This window comes from Chrysoperla carnea, unplaced genomic scaffold, assembly GCF_905475395.1.
Source record: "Chrysoperla carnea unplaced genomic scaffold, inChrCarn1.1, whole genome shotgun sequence".
Lineage (NCBI taxonomy): Eukaryota > Metazoa > Arthropoda > Insecta > Neuroptera > Chrysopidae > Chrysoperla > Chrysoperla carnea.
This window is the reverse complement of record NW_025408234.1, coordinates 1,125,690-1,145,776: the sequence shown is the minus strand read 5'-3', so window position 1 is coordinate 1,145,776 and position 20,087 is coordinate 1,125,690.

The following is a 20,087-nucleotide window of genomic DNA, read 5'->3' as shown; positions in this document are numbered from 1 at the left end:
ATATCGACTTACCTGGATCAAAATTTCACTCTTTTGTATAGTCCTGGCACTCTAGATTCGACATCGAAAAAATTCAAAAAAAATTTTTTTATCAAAAAATGTCAAATTATGATCATTTTTGACTTATTTAGACTGGGACCAATCATAAAAGACCTATATATATGCATATCGACTTACCTGGATCAAAATTTCACTCTTTTGTACAGTCCTGGCACTCTAGATTCGACATCGAAAATTTTCAAAAAATTTGTTTTTTATCAAAAAATGTCAAATTATTATCATTTTTGGCTTACTTAGACTGGGACCAATCATAAAAGACCTATATATATGCATATCAACTTACCTGGATCAAAATTGCACTCTTTTGTAAAGTCCTGGCACTCTAGATTCGACATCGAAAATTTTCAAAAAATTTTTTTTTTTATTAAAAAATGTCAAATTATGATCATTTTTGGCTTATTTAGACTGGGACCCATCATAAAAGACCTATATATATGCATATCGACTAACCTGGATCAAAATTTCACTCTTTTGTATAGTCCTGGCACTCTAGATTCGACATCGAAAATTTTCAAAAAATTTGTTTTTTATCAAAAAATGTCAAATTAGGATCATTTTTGCTTACTTAGACTGGGACCAATCATAAAAGAACTATATATATGCATATCGACTTACCTGGATCAAAATTTCACTCTTTTGTATAGTTTTGGCACTCTAGATTCGACATCGAAAATTTTCAAAAAAATTTTTTGTTTATCAAAAAATGTCAAAATATGATCATTTTTGGCTTATTTAGACTGGGACCCATCATAAAACACCTATATATATGCATATCGACTTACCTGGATCAAAATTTCACTCTTTTGTATAGTCCTGTTACTCTAGATTCGACATCGAAAATTTTCAAAAAATTTGTTTTTTATAAAAAAATGTCAAATTATGATCATTTTTGGCTTACTTAGACTGGGACCAATCATAAAAGACCTATATATATGCATATCGACTTACCTGGATCAAAATTTCACTCTTTTGTATAGTCCTGGCACTCTAGATTCGACATCGAAAATTTTCAAAAAATTTTTTTTTTATCAAAAAATGTCAAAATATGATCATTTTTGGCTTATTTAGACTGGGACCAATCATAAAAGACCTATATATATGCATATCGACTTACCTGGATCAAAATTTCACTCTTTTGTATAGTCCTGGAACTCTAGATTCGACATCGAAAATTTTCAAAAAAATTTTTTTATCAAAAAAAGTCAAATTATGTTCATTTTTGGCTTATTTAGACTGGGACCAATCATAAAAGACCTATATATATGCATATCGACTTACCAGGATCAAAATTTCACTCTTTTGTATAGTCCTGGCACTCTAGATTCGACATCGAAAATTTTCAAATAATTTGTTTTTTATCAAAAAATATCAAATTATGATCATTTTTGCTTACTTAGACTGGGACCAATCATAAAAGAACTATATATATGCATATCGACTTACCTGGATCAAAATTTCACTCTTTTGTATTGTCCTGGCACTCTAGATTCGACATCGAAAATTTTCAAAACAAATTTTTTTTATCAAAAAATGTCAAATTTTGATCATTTTTGGCTTATTTAGACTGGGACCAATCATAAAAGACCTATATATATGCATATCGACTTACCTGGATCAAAATTTCACTCTTTTGTATAGTCCTGGCACTCTAGATTCGGCATCGAAAATTTTCAAAATATTTTTTTTTATCAAAAAATGTCAAATTATTATCATTTTTGGCTTATTTAGACTGGGACCAATCATAAAAGACCTATATATATGCATTCGACTTACCTGGATCAAAATTTCATTCTTTTGTATAGTCCTGGCACTCTAGATTCGACATCGAAAATTTTAAAAAAATTTGTTTTTTATCAAAAAATGTCAAATTATGATCATTTTTGGCTTATTTAGACTGGGACCAATCATAAAAGACCTATATATATGCATATCGACTTACCTGGATCAAAATTTCACTCTTTTGTATAGTCCCGGCACTCTAGATTCGACATCGAAAATTTGCAAAAAATTTGTTTTTTATCAAAAAATGTCAAATTATGATCATTTTTGGCTTACTTAGACTGGGACCAATCATAAAAGACCTATATATATGCATATCGACTTACCTGGATCAAAATTTCACTCGTTTGTATAGTCCTGGCACTCTAGATTCGACATCGAAAATTTTCAAAAAATTTTTTTTATACCAAAAAATGTCAAAATATGATCATTTTTGGCTTATTTAGACTGGGACCAATCATAAAAGACCTATATATATGCATATCGACTTACCTGGATCAAAATTTCACTCTTTTGTATAGTCCTGGCACTCTAGATTCGACATCGAAAATTTTCAAATAATTTGTTTTTTATCAAAAAATATCAAATTATGATCATTTTTGCTTACTTAGACTGGGACCAATCATAAAAGAACTATATATATGCATATCGACTTACCTGGATCAAAATTTCACTCTTTTGTATTGTCCTGGCACTCTAGATTCGACATCGAAAATTTTCAAAAAAAATTTTTTTTATCAAAAAATGTCAAATTTTGATCATTTTTGGCTTATTTAGACTGGGACCAATCATAAAAGACCTATATATATGCATATCGACTTACCTGGATCAAAATTTCACTCTTTTGTATAGTCCTGGCACTCTAGATTCGGCATCGAAAATTTTCAAAATATTTTTTTTTATCAAAAAATGTCAAATTTTATCATTTTTGGCTTATTTAGACTGGGACCAATCATAAAAGACCTATATATATGCATTCGACTTACCTGGATCAAAATTTCATTCTTTTGTATAGTCCTGGCACTCTAGATTCGACATCGAAAATTTTCAAAAAATTTGTTTTTTATCAAAAAATGTCAAATTATGATCATTTTTGGCTTATTTAGACTGGGACCAATCATAAAAGACCTATATATATGCATATCGACTTACCTGGATCAAAATTTCACTCTTTTGTATAGTCCCGGCACTCTAGATTCGACATCGAAAATTTGCAAAAAATTTGTTTTTTATCAAAAAATGTCAAATTATGATCATTTTTGGCTTACTTAGACTGGGACCAATCATAAAAGACCTATATATATGCATATCGACTTACCTGGATCAAAATTTCACTCTTTTGTATAGTCCTGGCACTCTAGATTCGACATCGAAAATTTTCAAAAAATTTTTTTTTTACCAAAAAATGTCAAAATATGATCATTTTTGGCTTATTTAGACTGGGACCAATCATAAAAGACCTATATATATGCATATCGACTTACCTGGATCAAAATTTCACTCTTTTGTATAGTCCTGGCACTCTAGATTCGACATCGAAAATTTTCAAAAAAATTTTTTTTATCAAAAAATGTCAAATTATGATCATTTTTGGCTTACTTAGACTGGGACCAATCATAAAAGACCTATATATATGCATATCGACTTACCTGGATCAAAATTTCACTCTTTTGTATAGTCCTGGCACTCTAGATTCGACATCGAAAATTTTCAAAAAATTTTTTTTTATCAAAAAATGTCAAATTATGATCATTTTTGGCTTATTTAGACTGGGACCAATCATAAAAGACCTATATATATGCATATCGACTTACCTGGATCAAAATTTCACTCCTTTGTATAGTCCTGGCACTCTAGATTCGACATCGAAAATTTTCAAATAATTTGTTTTTTATCAAAAAATATCAAATTATGATCATTTTTGCTTACTTAGACTGGGACCAATCATAAAAGAACTATATATATGCATATCGACTTACCTGGATCAAAATTTCACTCTTTTGTATTGTCCTGGCACTCTAGATTCGACATCGAAAATTTTCAAAAATATTTTTTTTTATCAAAAAATGTCAAATTATTATCATTTTTGGCTTATTTAGACTGGGACCAATCATAAAAGACCTATATATATGCATATTGACTTACCTGGATCAAAATTTCACTCTTTTGTATAGTCCTGGCACTCTAGATTCGACATCGAAAATTTTCAAAAAATTTGTTTTTTATCAAAAAATGTCAAATTATGATCATTTTTGGCTTACTTAGACTGGGACCAATCATAAAAGACCTATATATATGCATATCGACTTACCTGGATCAAAATTTCACTCTTTTGTATAGTCCTGGCACTCAGGATTCGACATCGAAAATTTTCAAAAAAATTTTTTTTATCAAAAAATGTCAAATTATGATTATTTTTGGCTTATTTAGACTGGGACCAATCATAAAAGAGCTATATATATGCATATCGACTTATCTGGATCAAAATTTCACTCTTTTGTATAGTCCTGGCACTCTAGATTCGACATCGAAAATTTTCAAAAAATTTTTTTTATCAAAAAAAGTCAAATTATGGTCATTTTTGGCTTATTTAGACTGGGACCAATCATAAAAGACCTATATATATGCATATCGACTTACCTGGATCAAAATTTCACTCTTTTGTATAGTCCTGGCACTCTAGATTCGACATCGAAAATTTTCAAAAAATTTGTTTTTTATCAAAAAATGTCAAATTATGATCATTTTTGGCTTACTTAGACTGGGACCAATCATAAAAGACATATATATATGCATATCGACTTACCTGGATCAAAATTTCACTCTTTTGTATAGTCCTGGCACTCTAGATTCGACATCGAAAATTTTCAAAAAAAATTTTTTTTATCAAAAAATGTCAAAATATGTTCATTTTTGGCTTATTTAGATTAGATTTAGATTACTCTAGATTCGACATCGAAAATTTTCAAATAATTTGTTTTTTATCAAAAAATATCAAATTATGATCATTTTTGCTTACTTAGACTGGGACCAATCATAAAAGAACTATATATATGCATATCGACTTACCTGGATCAAAATTTCTCTCTTTTGTATTGTCCTGGCACTCTAGATTCGACATCGAAAATTTTCAAAAATATTTTTTTTTATCAAAAAATGTCAAATTATTATCATTTTTGGCTTATTTAGACTGGGACCAATCATAAAAGACCTATATATATGCATTTTTGCTATATATATGATCATTTTTGGCTTACTTAGACTGGGACCAATCATAAAAGACATATATATATGCATATCGACTTACCTGGATCAAAATTTCACTCTTTTGTATAGTCCTGGCACTCTAGATTCGACATCGAAAATTTTCAAAAAAATTTTTTTTTATCAAAAAATGTCAAAATATGTTCATTTTTGGCTTATTTAGATTAGATTTAGATTACTCTAGATTCGACATCGAAAATTTTCAAATAATTTGTTTTTTATCAAAAAATATCAAATTATGATCATTTTTGCTTACTTAGACTGGGACCAATCATAAAAGAACTATATATATGCATATCGACTTACCTGGATCAAAATTTCTCTCTTTTGTATTGTCCTGGCACTCTAGATTCGACATCGAAAATTTTCAAAAATATTTTTTTTTATCAAAAAATGTCAAATTATTATCATTTTTGGCTTATTTAGACTGGGACCAATCATAAAAGACCTATATATATGCATTCGACTTACCTGGATCAAAATTTCATTCTTTTGTATAGTCCTGGCACTCTAGATTCGACATCGAAAATTTTCAAAAAATTTGTTTTTTATCAAAAAATGTCAAATTATGATCATTTTTGGCTTATTTAGACTGGGACCAATCATAAAAGACCTATATATATGCATATCGACTTACCTGGATCAAAATTTCACTCTTTTGTATTGTCCTGGCACTCTAGATTCGACATCGAAAATTTTCAAAAATATTTTTTTTTATCAAAAAATGTCAAATTATTATCATTTTTGGCTTATTTAGACTGGGACCAATCATAAAAGACCTATATATATGCATATCGACTTACCTGGATCAAAATTTCACTCTTTTGTATAGTCCTGGCACCTTAGATTAGACATCGAAAATTTTCAAAAATTTTTTTTTTTATCAAAAAATGTCAAATTATGATCATTTTTGGCTTACTTAGTCTGGGACCAATCATAAAAGACCTATATATATGCATATCGACTTACCTGGATCAAAATTTCACTCTTTTGTATAGTCCTGGCACTCTAGATTCGACATCGAAAATTTTCAAAAAATTTTTTTTTATCAAAAAAATGTCAAATTATGATCATTTTTGGCTTATTTAGACTGGGACCAATCATAAAAGACCTATATATATGCATATCGACTTACCTGGATCAAAATTTCACTCTTTTGTATAGTCCTGGCACTCTAGATTCGACATCGAAAATTTTCAAATAATTTGTTTTTTATCAAAAAATATCAAATTATGATCATTTTTGCTTACTTAGACTGGGACCAATCATAAAAGAACTATATATATGCATATCGACTTACCTGGATCAAAATTTCACTCTTTTGTATTGTCCTGGCACTCTAGATTCGACATCGAAAATTTTCAAAAAAAATTTTTTTTATCAAAAAATGTCAAATTTTGATCATTTTTGGCTTATTTAGACTGGGACCAATCATAAAAGACCTATATATATGCATATCGACTTACCTGGATCAAAATTTCACTCTTTTGTATAGTCCTGGCACTCTAGATTCGGCATCGAAAATTTTCAAAATATTTTTTTTTATCAAAAAATGTCAAATTATTATCATTTTTGGCTTATTTAGACTGGGACCAATCATAAAAGACCTATATATATGCATTCGACTTACCTGGATCAAAATTTCATTCTTTTGTATAGTCCTGGCACTCTAGATTCGACATCGAAAATTTTCAAAAAATTTGTTTTTTATCAAAAAATGTCAAATTATGATCATTTTTGGCTTATTTACACTGGGACCAATCATAAAAGACCTATATATATGCATATCGACTTACCTGGATCAAAATTTCACTCTTTTGTATAGTCCCGGCACTCTAGATTCGACATCGAAAATTTGCAAAAAATTTGTTTTTTATCAAAAAATGTCAAATTATGATCATTTTTGGCTTACTTAGACTGGGACCAATCATAAAAGACCTATATATATGCATATCGACTTACCTGGATCAAAATTTCACTCTTTTGTATAGTCCTGGCACTCTAGATTCGACATCGAAAATTTTCAAAAAATTTTTTTTTTACCAAAAAATGTCAAAATATGATCATTTTTGGCTTATTTAGACTGGGACCAATCATAAAAGACCTATATATATGCATATCGACTTACCTGGATCAAAATTTCACTCTTTTGTATAGTCCTGGCACTCTAGATTCGACATCGTAAATTTTCAAAAAATTTTTTTTTATCAAAAAATGTCAAATTATGATCATTTTTGGCTTATTTAGACTGGGACCAATCATAAAAGACCTATATATATGCATATCGACTTACCTGGATCAAAATTTCACTCCTTTGTATAGTCCTGGCACTCTAGATTCGACATCGAAAATTTTCAAATAATTTGTTTTTTATCAAAAAATATCCAATTATGATCATTTTTGCTTACTTAGACTGGGACCAATCATAAAAGAACTATATATATGCATATCGACTTACCTGGATCAAAATTTCACTCTTTTGTATAGTCCCGGCACTCTAGATTCGACATCGAAAATTTGCAAAAAATTTGTTTTTTATCAAAAAATGTCAAATTATGATCATTTTTGGCTTACTTAGACTGGGACCAATCATAAAAGACCTATATATATGCATATCGACTTACCTGGATCAAAATTTCACTCGTTTGTATAGTCCTGGCACTCTAGATTCGACATCGAAAATTTTCAAAAAAATTTTTTTATACCAAAAAATGTCAAAATATGATCATTTTTGGCTTATTTAGACTGGGACCAATCATAAAAGACCTATATATATGCATATCGACTTACCTGGATCAAAATTTCACTCTTTTGTATAGTCCTGGCACTCTAGATTCGACATCGAAAATTTTCAAATAATTTGTTTTTTATCAAAAAATATCAAATTATGATCATTTTTGCTTACTTAGACTGGGACCAATCATAAAAGAACTATATATATGCATATCGACTTACCTGGATCAAAATTTCACTCTTTTGTATTGTCCTGGCACTCTAGATTCGACATCGAAAATTTTCAAAAAAAATTTTTTTTATCAAAAAATGTCAAATTTTGATCATTTTTGGCTTATTTAGACTGGGACCAATCATAAAAGACCTATATATATGCATATCGACTTACCTGGATCAAAATTTCACTCTTTTGTATAGTCCTGGCACTCTAGATTCGGCATCGAAAATTTTCAAAATATTTTTTTTTATCAAAAAATGTCAAATTTTATCATTTTTGGCTTATTTAGACTGGGACCAATCATAAAAGACCTATATATATGCATTCGACTTACCTGGATCAAAATTTCATTCTTTTGTATAGTCCTGGCACTCTAGATTCGACATCGAAAATTTTCAAAAAATTTGTTTTTTATCAAAAAATGTCAAATTATGATCATTTTTGGCTTATTTAGACTGGGACCAATCATAAAAGACCTATATATATGCATATCGACTTACCTGGATCAAAATTTCACTCTTTTGTATAGTCCCGGCACTCTAGATTCGACATCGAAAATTTGCAAAAAATTTGTTTTTTATCAAAAAATGTCAAATTATGATCATTTTTGGCTTACTTAGACTGGGACCAATCATAAAAGACCTATATATATGCATATCGACTTACCTGGATCAAAATTTCACTCTTTTGTATAGTCCTGGCACTCTAGATTCGACATCGAAAATTTTCAAAAAATTTTTTTTTTACCAAAAAATGTCAAAATATGATCATTTTTGGCTTATTTAGACTGGGACCAATCATAAAAGACCTATATATATGCATATCGACTTACCTGGATCAAAATTTCACTCTTTTGTATAGTCCTGGCACTCTAGATTCGACATCGAAAATTTTCAAAAAAATTTTTTTTATCAAAAAATGTCAAATTATGATCATTTTTGGCTTACTTAGACTGGGACCAATCATAAAAGACCTATATATATGCATATCGACTTACCTGGATCAAAATTTCACTCTTTTGTATAGTCCTGGCACTCTAGATTCGACATCGAAAATTTTCAAAAAATTTTTTTTTATCAAAAAATGTCAAATTATGATCATTTTTGGCTTATTTAGACTGGGACCAATCATAAAAGACCTATATATATGCATATCGACTTACCTGGATCAAAATTTCACTCCTTTGTATAGTCCTGGCACTCTAGATTCGACATCGAAAATTTTCAAATAATTTGTTTTTTATCAAAAAATATCAAATTATGATCATTTTTGCTTACTTAGACTGGGACCAATCATAAAAGAACTATATATATGCATATCGACTTACCTGGATCAAAATTTCACTCTTTTGTATTGTCCTGGCACTCTAGATTCGACATCGAAAATTTTCAAAAATATTTTTTTTTATCAAAAAATGTCAAATTATTATCATTTTTGGCTTATTTAGACTGGGACCAATCATAAAAGACCTATATATATGCATATTGACTTACCTGGATCAAAATTTCACTCTTTTGTATAGTCCTGGCACTCTAGATTCGACATCGAAAATTTTCAAAAAATTTGTTTTTTATCAAAAAATGTCAAATTATGATCATTTTTGGCTTACTTAGACTGGGACCAATCATAAAAGACCTATATATATGCATATCGACTTACCTGGATCAAAATTTCACTCTTTTGTATAGTCCTGGCACTCAGGATTCGACATCGAAAATTTTCAAAAAAATTTTTTTTATCAAAAAATGTCAAATTATGATTATTTTTGGCTTATTTAGACTGGGACCAATCATAAAAGAGCTATATATATGCATATCGACTTATCTGGATCAAAATTTCACTCTTTTGTATAGTCCTGGCACTCTAGATTCGACATCGAAAATTTTCAAAAAATTTTTTTTATCAAAAAAAGTCAAATTATGGTCATTTTTGGCTTATTTAGACTGGGACCAATCATAAAAGACCTATATATATGCATATCGACTTACCTGGATCAAAATTTTACTCTTTTGTATAGTCCTGGCACTCTAGATTCGACATCGAAAATTTTCAAAAAATTTGTTTTTTATCAAAAAATGTCAAATTATGATCATTTTTGGCTTACTTAGACTGGGACCAATCATAAAAGACATATATATATGCATATCGACTTACCTGGATCAAAATTTCACTCTTTTGTATAGTCCTGGCACTCTAGATTCGACATCGAAAATTTTCAAAAAAATTTTTTTTTATCAAAAAATGTCAAAATATGTTCATTTTTGGCTTATTTAGATTAGATTTAGATTACTCTAGATTCGACATCGAAAATTTTCAAATAATTTGTTTTTTATCAAAAAATATCAAATTATGATCATTTTTGCTTACTTAGACTGGGACCAATCATAAAAGAACTATATATATGCATATCGACTTACCTGGATCAAAATTTCTCTCTTTTGTATTGTCCTGGCACTCTAGATTCGACATCGAAAATTTTCAAAAATATTTTTTTTTATCAAAAAATGTCAAATTATTATCATTTTTGGCTTATTTAGACTGGGACCAATCATAAAAGACCTATATATATGCATTCGACTTACCTGGATCAAAATTTCATTCTTTTGTATAGTCCTGGCACTCTAGATTCGACATCGAAAATTTTCAAAAAATTTGTTTTTTATCAAAAAATGTCAAATTATGATCATTTTTGGCTTATTTAGACTGGGACCAATCATAAAAGACCTATATATATGCATATCGACTTACCTGGATCAAAATTTCACTCTTTTGTATTGTCCTGGCACTCTAGATTCGACATCGAAAATTTTCAAAAATATTTTTTTTTATCAAAAAATGTCAAATTATTATCATTTTTGGCTTATTTAGACTGGGACCAATCATAAAAGACCTATATATATGCATATCGACTTACCTGGATCAAAATTTCACTCTTTTGTATAGTCCTGGCACCTTAGATTAGACATCGAAAATTTTCAAAAATTTTTTTTTTTATCAAAAAATGTCAAATTATGATCATTTTTGGCTTACTTAGACTGGGACCAATCATAAAAGACCTATATATATGCATATCGACTTACCTGGATCAAAATTTCACTCTTTTGTATAGTCCTGGCACTCTAGATTCGACATCGAAAATTTTCAAAAAATTTTTTTTTATCAAAAAATGTCAAATTATGATCATTTTTGGCTTATTTAGACTGGGACCAATCATAAAAGACCTATATATATGCATATCGACTTACCTGGATCAAAATTTCACTCTTTTGTATAGTCCTGGCACTCTAGATTCGACATCGAAAATTTTCAAATAATTTGTTTTTTATCAAAAAATATCAAATTATGATCATTTTTGCTTACTTAGACTGGGACCAATCATAAAAGAACTATATATATGCATATCGACTTACCTGGATCAAAATTTCACTCTTTTGTATTGTCCTGGCACTCTAGATTCGACATCGAAAATTTTCAAAAAAAATTTTTTTTATCAAAAAATGTCAAATTTTGATCATTTTTGGCTTATTTAGACTGGGACCAATCATAAAAGACCTATATATATGCATATCGACTTACCTGGATCAAAATTTCACTCTTTTGTATAGTCCTGGCACTCTAGATTCGGCATCGAAAATTTTCAAAATATTTTTTTTTATCAAAAAATGTCAAATTATTATCATTTTTGGCTTATTTAGACTGGGACCAATCATAAAAGACCTATATATATGCATTCGACTTACCTAGATCAAAATTTCATTCTTTTGTATAGTCCTGGCACTCTAGATTCGACATCGAAAATTTTCAAAAAATTTGTTTTTTATCAAAAAATGTCAAATTATGATCATTTTTGGCTTATTTACACTGGGACCAATCATAAAAGACCTATATATATGCATATCGACTTACCTGGATCAAAATTTCACTCTTTTGTATAGTCCCGGCACTCTAGATTCGACATCGAAAATTTGCAAAAAATTTGTTTTTTATCAAAAAATGTCAAATTATGATCATTTTTGGCTTACTTAGACTGGGACCAATCATAAAAGACCTATATATATGCATATCGACTTACCTGGATCAAAATTTCACTCTTTTGTATAGTCTTGGCACTCTAGATTCGACATCAAAAATTTTCAAAAAATTTTTTTTTTACCAAAAAATGTCAAAATATGATCATTTTTGGCTTATTTAGACTGGGACCAATCATAAAAGACCTATATATATGCATATCGACTTACCTGGATCAAAATTTCACTCTTTTGTATAGTCCTGGCACTCTAGATTCGACATCGTAAATTTTCAAAAAATTTTTTTTTATCAAAAAATGTCAAATTATGATCATTTTTGGCTTAATTAGACTGGGACCAATCATAAAAGACCTATATATATGCATATCGACTTACCTGGATCAAAATTTCACTCTTTTGTATTGTCCTGGCACTCTAGATTCGACATCGAAAATTTTCAAAAAAAATTTTTTTTATCAAAAAATGTCAAATTTTGATCATTTTTGGCTTATTTAGACTGGGACCAATCATAAAAGACCTATATATATGCATATCGACTTACCTGGATCAAAATTTCACTCTTTTGTATAGTCCTGGCACTCTAGATTCGGCATCGAAAATTTTCAAAATATTTTTTTTTATCAAAAAATGTCAAATTATTATCATTTTTGGCTTATTTAGACTGGGACCAATCATAAAAGACCTATATATATGCATTCGACTTACCTGGATCAAAATTTCATTCTTTTGTATAGTCCTGGCACTCTAGATTCGACATCGAAAATTTTCAAAAAATTTGTTTTTTATCAAAAAATGTCAAATTATGATCATTTTTGGCTTATTTACACTGGGACCAATCATAAAAGACCTATATATATGCATATCGACTTACCTGGATCAAAATTTCACTCTTTTGTATAGTCCCGGCACTCTAGATTCGACATCGAAAATTTGCAAAAAATTTGTTTTTTATCAAAAAATGTCAAATTATGATCATTTTTGGCTTACTTAGACTGGGACCAATCATAAAAGACCTATATATATGCATATCGACTTACCTGGATCAAAATTTCACTCTTTTGTATAGTCTTGGCACTCTAGATTCGACATCAAAAATTTTCAAAAAATTTTTTTTTTACCAAAAAATGTCAAAATATGATCATTTTTGGCTTATTTAGACTGGGACCAATCATAAAAGACCTATATATATGCATATCGACTTACCTGGATCAAAATTTCACTCTTTTGTATAGTCCTGGCACTCTAGATTCGACATCGTAAATTTTCAAAAAATTTTTTTTTATCAAAAAATGTCAAATTATGATCATTTTTGGCTTAATTAGACTGGGACCAATCATAAAAGACCTATATATATGCATATCGACTTACCTGGATCAAAATTTCACTCCTTTGTTAAGTCCTGGCACTCTAGATTCGACATCGAAAATTTTCAAATAATTTGTTTTTTATCAAAAAATATCAAATTATGATCATTTTTGCTTACTTAGACTGGGACCAATCATAAAAGAACTATATATATGCATATCGACTTACCTGGATCAAAATTTCACTCTTTTGTATTGTCCTGGCACTCTAGATTCGACATCGAAAATTTTCAAAAAAATTTTTTTTATCAAAAAATGTCAAATTTTGATCATTTTTGGCTTATTTAGACTGGGACCAATCATAAAAGACCTATATATATGCATATCGACTTACCTGGATCAAAATTTCACTCTTTTGTATAGTCCTGGCACTCTAGATTCGACATCGTAAATTTTCAAAAAATTTTTTTTTATCAAAAAATGTCAAATTATTATCATTTTTGGCTTATTTAGACTGGGACCAATCATAAAAGACCTATATATATGCATATCGACTTACCTGGATCAAAATTTCACTCTTTTGTATAGTCCTGGCACTCTAGATTCGACATCGAAAATTTTCAAAAAATTTGTTTTTTATCAAAAAATGTCAAAGTATTATCATTTTTGGCTTATTTAGACTGGGACCAATCATAAAAGACCTATATATATGCATATCGACTAACCTGGATCAAAATTTCACTCTTTTGTATAGTCCTGGCACTCTAGATTCGACATCGAAAATTTTCAAAAAAAATTTTTTTATCAAAAAATGTCAAATTATGATCATTTTTGGCTTACTTAGACTGGGACCAATCACAAAAGACCTATATATATGCATATCGACTTACCTGGATCAAAATTTCACTCTTTTGTATAGTCCTGGCACTCTAGATTCGGCATCGAAAATTTTCAAAATATTTTTTTTTATCAAAAAATGTCAAATTATTATCATTTTTGGCTTATTTAGACTGGGACCAATCATAAAAGACCTATATATATGCATATCGACTTACCTGGATCAAAATTTCACTCTTTTGTATAGTCCTGGCACTCTAGATTCGACATCGAAAATTTTCAAAAAATTTTATTTTTATCAAAAAAAGTCAAATTATGCTCATTTTTGGCTTATTTAGACTGGGACCAATCATAAAAGACCTATATATATGCATATCGACTTACCTGGATCAAAATTTCACTCTTTTGTATAGTCCTGGCACTCTAGATTCGACATCGAAAATTTTCAAAAAATTTTTTTTTATCAAAAAATGTCAAATTATGATCATTTTTGGCTTATTTAGACTGGGACCAATCATAAAAGACCTATATATATGCATATCGACTTACCTGGATCAAAATTTCACTCTTTTTTATAGTCCTGGCACTCTAGATTCGACATCGAAAATTTTCAAAAAATTTGTTTTTTATCAAAAAATGTCAAAGTATTATCATTTTTGGCTTATTTAGACTGGGACCAATCATAAAAGACCTATATATATGCATATCGACTAACCTGGATCAAAATTTCACTCTTTTGTATAGTCCTGGCACTCTAGATTCGACATCGAAAATTTAAAAAAAAATTTTTTTTATCAAAAAATGTCAAATTATGATCATTTTTGGCTTACTTAGACTGGGACCAATCACAAAAGACCTATATATATGCATATCGACTTACCTGGATCAAAATTTCACTCTTTTGTATAGTCCTGGCACTCTAGATTCGACATCGAAAATTTTCAAAATTTTTTTTTTTTATCAAAAAATGTCAAATTATGATCATTTTTGGCTTATTTAGGCTGGGACCAATCATAAAAGACTTATATATATGCATAACGACTTACCTGGATCAAAATTTCACTCTTTTGCATAGTCCTGGCACTCTAGATTCGACATCGAAAATTTTCAAAAAATTTGTTTTTTATCAAAAAATGTCAAATTATGATCATTTTTGGCTTATTTAGACTGGGACCAATCATAAAAGACCTATATATATGCATTCGACTTACCTGGATCAAAATTTCACTCTTTTGTATAGTCCTGGCACTCTAGATTCGACATCGAAAATTTTCAAAAAAATTTGTCTTTTATCAAAAAATGTCAAATTATGATCATTTTTGGCTTATTTAGACTGGGCCCAATCATTAAAAACCTATATATATGCATATCGACTTACCTGGATCAAAATTTCACTCTTTTGTATAGTACTGGCACTCTAGATTCGACATCGAAAATTTTCAAAAAATTTTTTTTTAATCAAAAAATGTCAGATTATGATCATTTTTGGCTTATTTAGACTGGGACCAATCATAAAAGACTTATATATATGCATATCGACTTACCTGGATCAAAATTTCACTCTTTTGTATAGTCCTGGCAATCTAGATTCGACATCGAAAATTTTCAAAAAATTTTATTTTTATCAAAAAAAGTCAAATTATGCTCATTTTTGGCTTATTTAGACTGGGACCAATCATAAAATACCTATATATATGCATATCGACTTACCTGGATCAAAATTTCACTCTTTTGTATAGTCCTGGCACTCTAGATTCGACATCGAAAATTTTCAAAAATTTTTTTTTTTATCAAAAAATGTCAAATTATTATCATTTTTGGCTTATTTAGACTGGGACCAATCATAAAAGACCTATATATATGCATAACGACTTACCTGGATCAAAATTTCACTCTTTTGTATAGTCCTGGCACTCTAGATTCGACATCGAAAATTTTCAAAAAATTTGTTTTTTACCAAAAAATGTCAAAATATGATCATTTTTGGCTTATTTAGACTGGGACCAATCATAAAAGACCTATATATATGCATATCGACTTACCTGGATCAAAATTTCACTCTTTTGTATAGTCCTGGCACTCTAGATTCGACATCGAAAATTTTCAAAAAAATTTTTTTTATCAAAAAATGTCAAATTATGATCATTTTTGGCTTACTTAGACTGGGACCAATCATAAAAGACCTATATATATGCATATCGACTTACCTGGATCAAAATTTCACTCTTTTGTATAGTCCTGGCACTCTAGATTCGACATCGAAAATTTTCAAAAAATTTTTTTTTATCAAAAAATGTCAAATTATGATCATTTTTGGCTTATTTAGACTGGGACCAATCATAAAAGACCTATATATATGCATATCGACTTACCTGGATCAAAATTTCACTCTTTTGTATAGTCCTGGCACTCTAGATTCGACATCGAAAATTTTCAAAAAAATTTTTTTTATCAAAAAATGTCAAATTATGATCATTTTTGGCTTACTTAGACTGGGACCAATCATAAAAGACCTATATATATGCATATCGACTTACCTGGATCAAAATTTCACTCTTTTGTATAGTCCTGGCACTCTAGATTCGACATCGAAAATTTTCAAAAAATTTTTTTTTATCAAAAATTGTCAAATTATGATCATTTTTGGCTTATTTAGACTGGGACCAATCATAAAAGACCTATATATATGCATATCGACTTACCTGGATCAAAATTTCACTCTTTTGTATAGTCCTGGCACTCTAGATTCGACATCGCAAATTTTCAAATAATTTGTTTTTTATCAAAAAATATCAAATTATGATCATTTTTGCTTACTTAGACTGGGACCAATCATAAAAGAACTATATATATGCATATCGACTTACCTGGATCAAAATTTCACTCTTTTGTATTGTCCTGGCACTCTAGATTCGACATCGAAAATTTTCAAAAATATTTTTTTTTATCAAAAAATGTCAAATTATTATCATTTTTGGCTTATTTAGACTGGGACCAATCATAAAAGACCTATATATATGCATATTGACTTACCTGGATCAAAATTTCACTCTTTTGTATAGTCCTGGCACTCTAGATTCGACATCGAAAATTTTCAAAAAATTTGTTTTTTATCAAAAAATGTCAAATTATGATCATTTTTGGCTTACTTAGACTGGGACCAATTATAAAAGACCTATATATATGCATATCGACTTACCTGGATCAAAATTTCACTCTTTTATATAGTCCTGGCACTCTAGATTCGACATCGAAAATTTTCAAAAAAATTTTTTTTATCAAAAAATGTCAAATTATGATTATTTTTGGCTTATTTAGACTGGGACCAATCATAAAAGACCTATATATATGCATATCGACTTATCTGGATCAAAATTTTACTCTTTTGTATAGTCCTGGCACTCTAGATTCGACATCGAAAATTTTCAAAAAATTTTTTTTATCAAAAAAAGTCAAATTATGGTCATTTTTGGCTTATTTAGACTGGGACCAATCATAAAAGACCTATATATATGCATATCGACTTACCTGGATCAAAATTTCACTCTTTTGTATAGTCCTGGCACTCTAGATTCGACATCGAAAATTTTCAAAAAATTTGTTTTTTATCAAAAAATGTCAAATTATGATCATTTTTGGCTTACTTAGACTGGGACCAATCATAAAAGACATATATATATGCATATCGACTTACCTGGATAAAAATTTCACTCTTTTGTATAGTCCTGGCACTCTAGATTCGACATCGAAAATTTTCAAAAAATTTTTTTTTTATCAAAAAATGTCAAAATATGTTCATTTTTGGCTTATTTAGATTAGATTTAGATTACTCTAGATTCGACATCGAAAATTTTCAAATAATTTGTTTTTTATCAAAAAATATCAAATTATGATCATTTTTGCTTACTTAGACTGGGACCAATCATAAAAGAACTATATATATGCATATCGACTTACCTGGATCAACATTTCTCTCTTTTGTATTGTCCTGGCACTCTAGATTCGACATCGAAAATTTTCAAAAATATTTTTTTTTATCAAAAAATGTCAAATTATTATCATTTTTGGCTTATTTAGACTGGGACCAATCATAAAAGACCTATATATATGCATTCGACTTACCTGGATCAAAATTTCATTCTTTTGTATAGTCCTGGCACTCTAGATTCGACATCGAAAATTTTCAAAAAATTTGTTTTTTATCAAAAAATGTCAAATTATGATCATTTTTGGCTTATTTAGACTGGGACCAATCATAAAAGACCTATATATATGCATATCGACTTACATGGATCAAAATTTCACTCTTTTGTATTGTCCTGGCACTCTAGATTCGACATCGAAAATTTTCAAAAATATTTTTTTTTATCAAAAAATGTCAAATTATTATCATTTTTGGCTTATTTAGACTGGGACCAATCATAAAAGACCTATATATATGCATATCGACTTACCTGGATCAAAATTTCACTCTTTTGTATAGTCCTGGCACCTTAGATTAGACATCGAAAATTTTCAAAAATTTTTTTTTTTATCAAAAAATGTCAAATTATGATCATTTTTGGCTTACTTAGACTGGGACCAATCATAAAAGACCTATATATATGCATATCGACTTACCTGGATCAAAATTTCACTCTTTTGTATAGTCCTGGCACTCTAGATTCGACATCGAAAATTTTCAAAAAAATTTTTTTTATCAAAAAATGTCAAATTATGATCATTTTTGGCTTATTTAGACTGGGACCAATCATAAAAGACCTATATATATGCATATCGACTTACCTGGATCAAAATTTCACTCTTTTGTATAGTCCTGGCACTCTAGATTCGACATCGAAAATTTTCAAATAATTTGTTTTTTATCAAAAAATATCAAATTATGATCATTTTTGCTTACTTAGACTGGGACCAATCATAAAAGAACTATATATATGCATATCGACTTACCTGGATCAAAATTTCACTCTTTTGTATTGTCCTGGCACTCTAGATTCGACATCGAAAATTTTCAAAAAAATTTTTTTTATCAAAAAATGTCAAATTTTGATCATTTTTGGCTTATTTAGACTGGGACCAATCATAAAAGACCTATATATATGCATATCGACTTACCTGGATCAAAATTTCACTCTTTTGTATAGTCCTGGCACTCTAGATTCGACATCGAAAATTTTCAAAAAATTTTTTTTTATCAAAAAATGTCAAATTATTATCATTTTTGGCTTATTTAGACTGGGACCAATCATAAAAGACCTATATATATGCATATCGACTTACCTGGATCAAAATTTCACTCTTTTGTATAGTCCTGGCACTCTAGATTCGACATCGAAAATTTTCAAAAAATTTGTTTTTTATCAAAAAATGTCAAAGTATTATCATTTTTGGCTTATTTAGTCTGGGACCAATCATAAAAGACCTATATATATGCATATCGACTAACCTGGATCAAAATTTCACTCTTTTGTATAGTCCTGGCACTCTAGATTCGACATCGAAAATTTTCAAAAAAATTTTTTTTATCAAAAAATGTCAAATTATGATCATTTTTGGCTTACTTAGACTGGGACCAATCACAAAAGACCTATATATATGCATATCGACTTACCTGGATCAAAATTTCACTCTTTTGTATAGTCCTGGCACTCTAGATTCGGCATCGAAAATTTTCAAAATATTTTTTTTTATCAAAAAATGTCAAATTATTATCATTTTTGGCTTATTTAGACTGGGACCAATCATAAAAGACCTATATATATGCATATCGACTTACCTGGATCAAAATTTCACTCTTTTGTATAGTCCTGGCATTCTAGATTCGACATCGAAAATTTTCAAAAAATTTTATTTTTATCAAAAAAA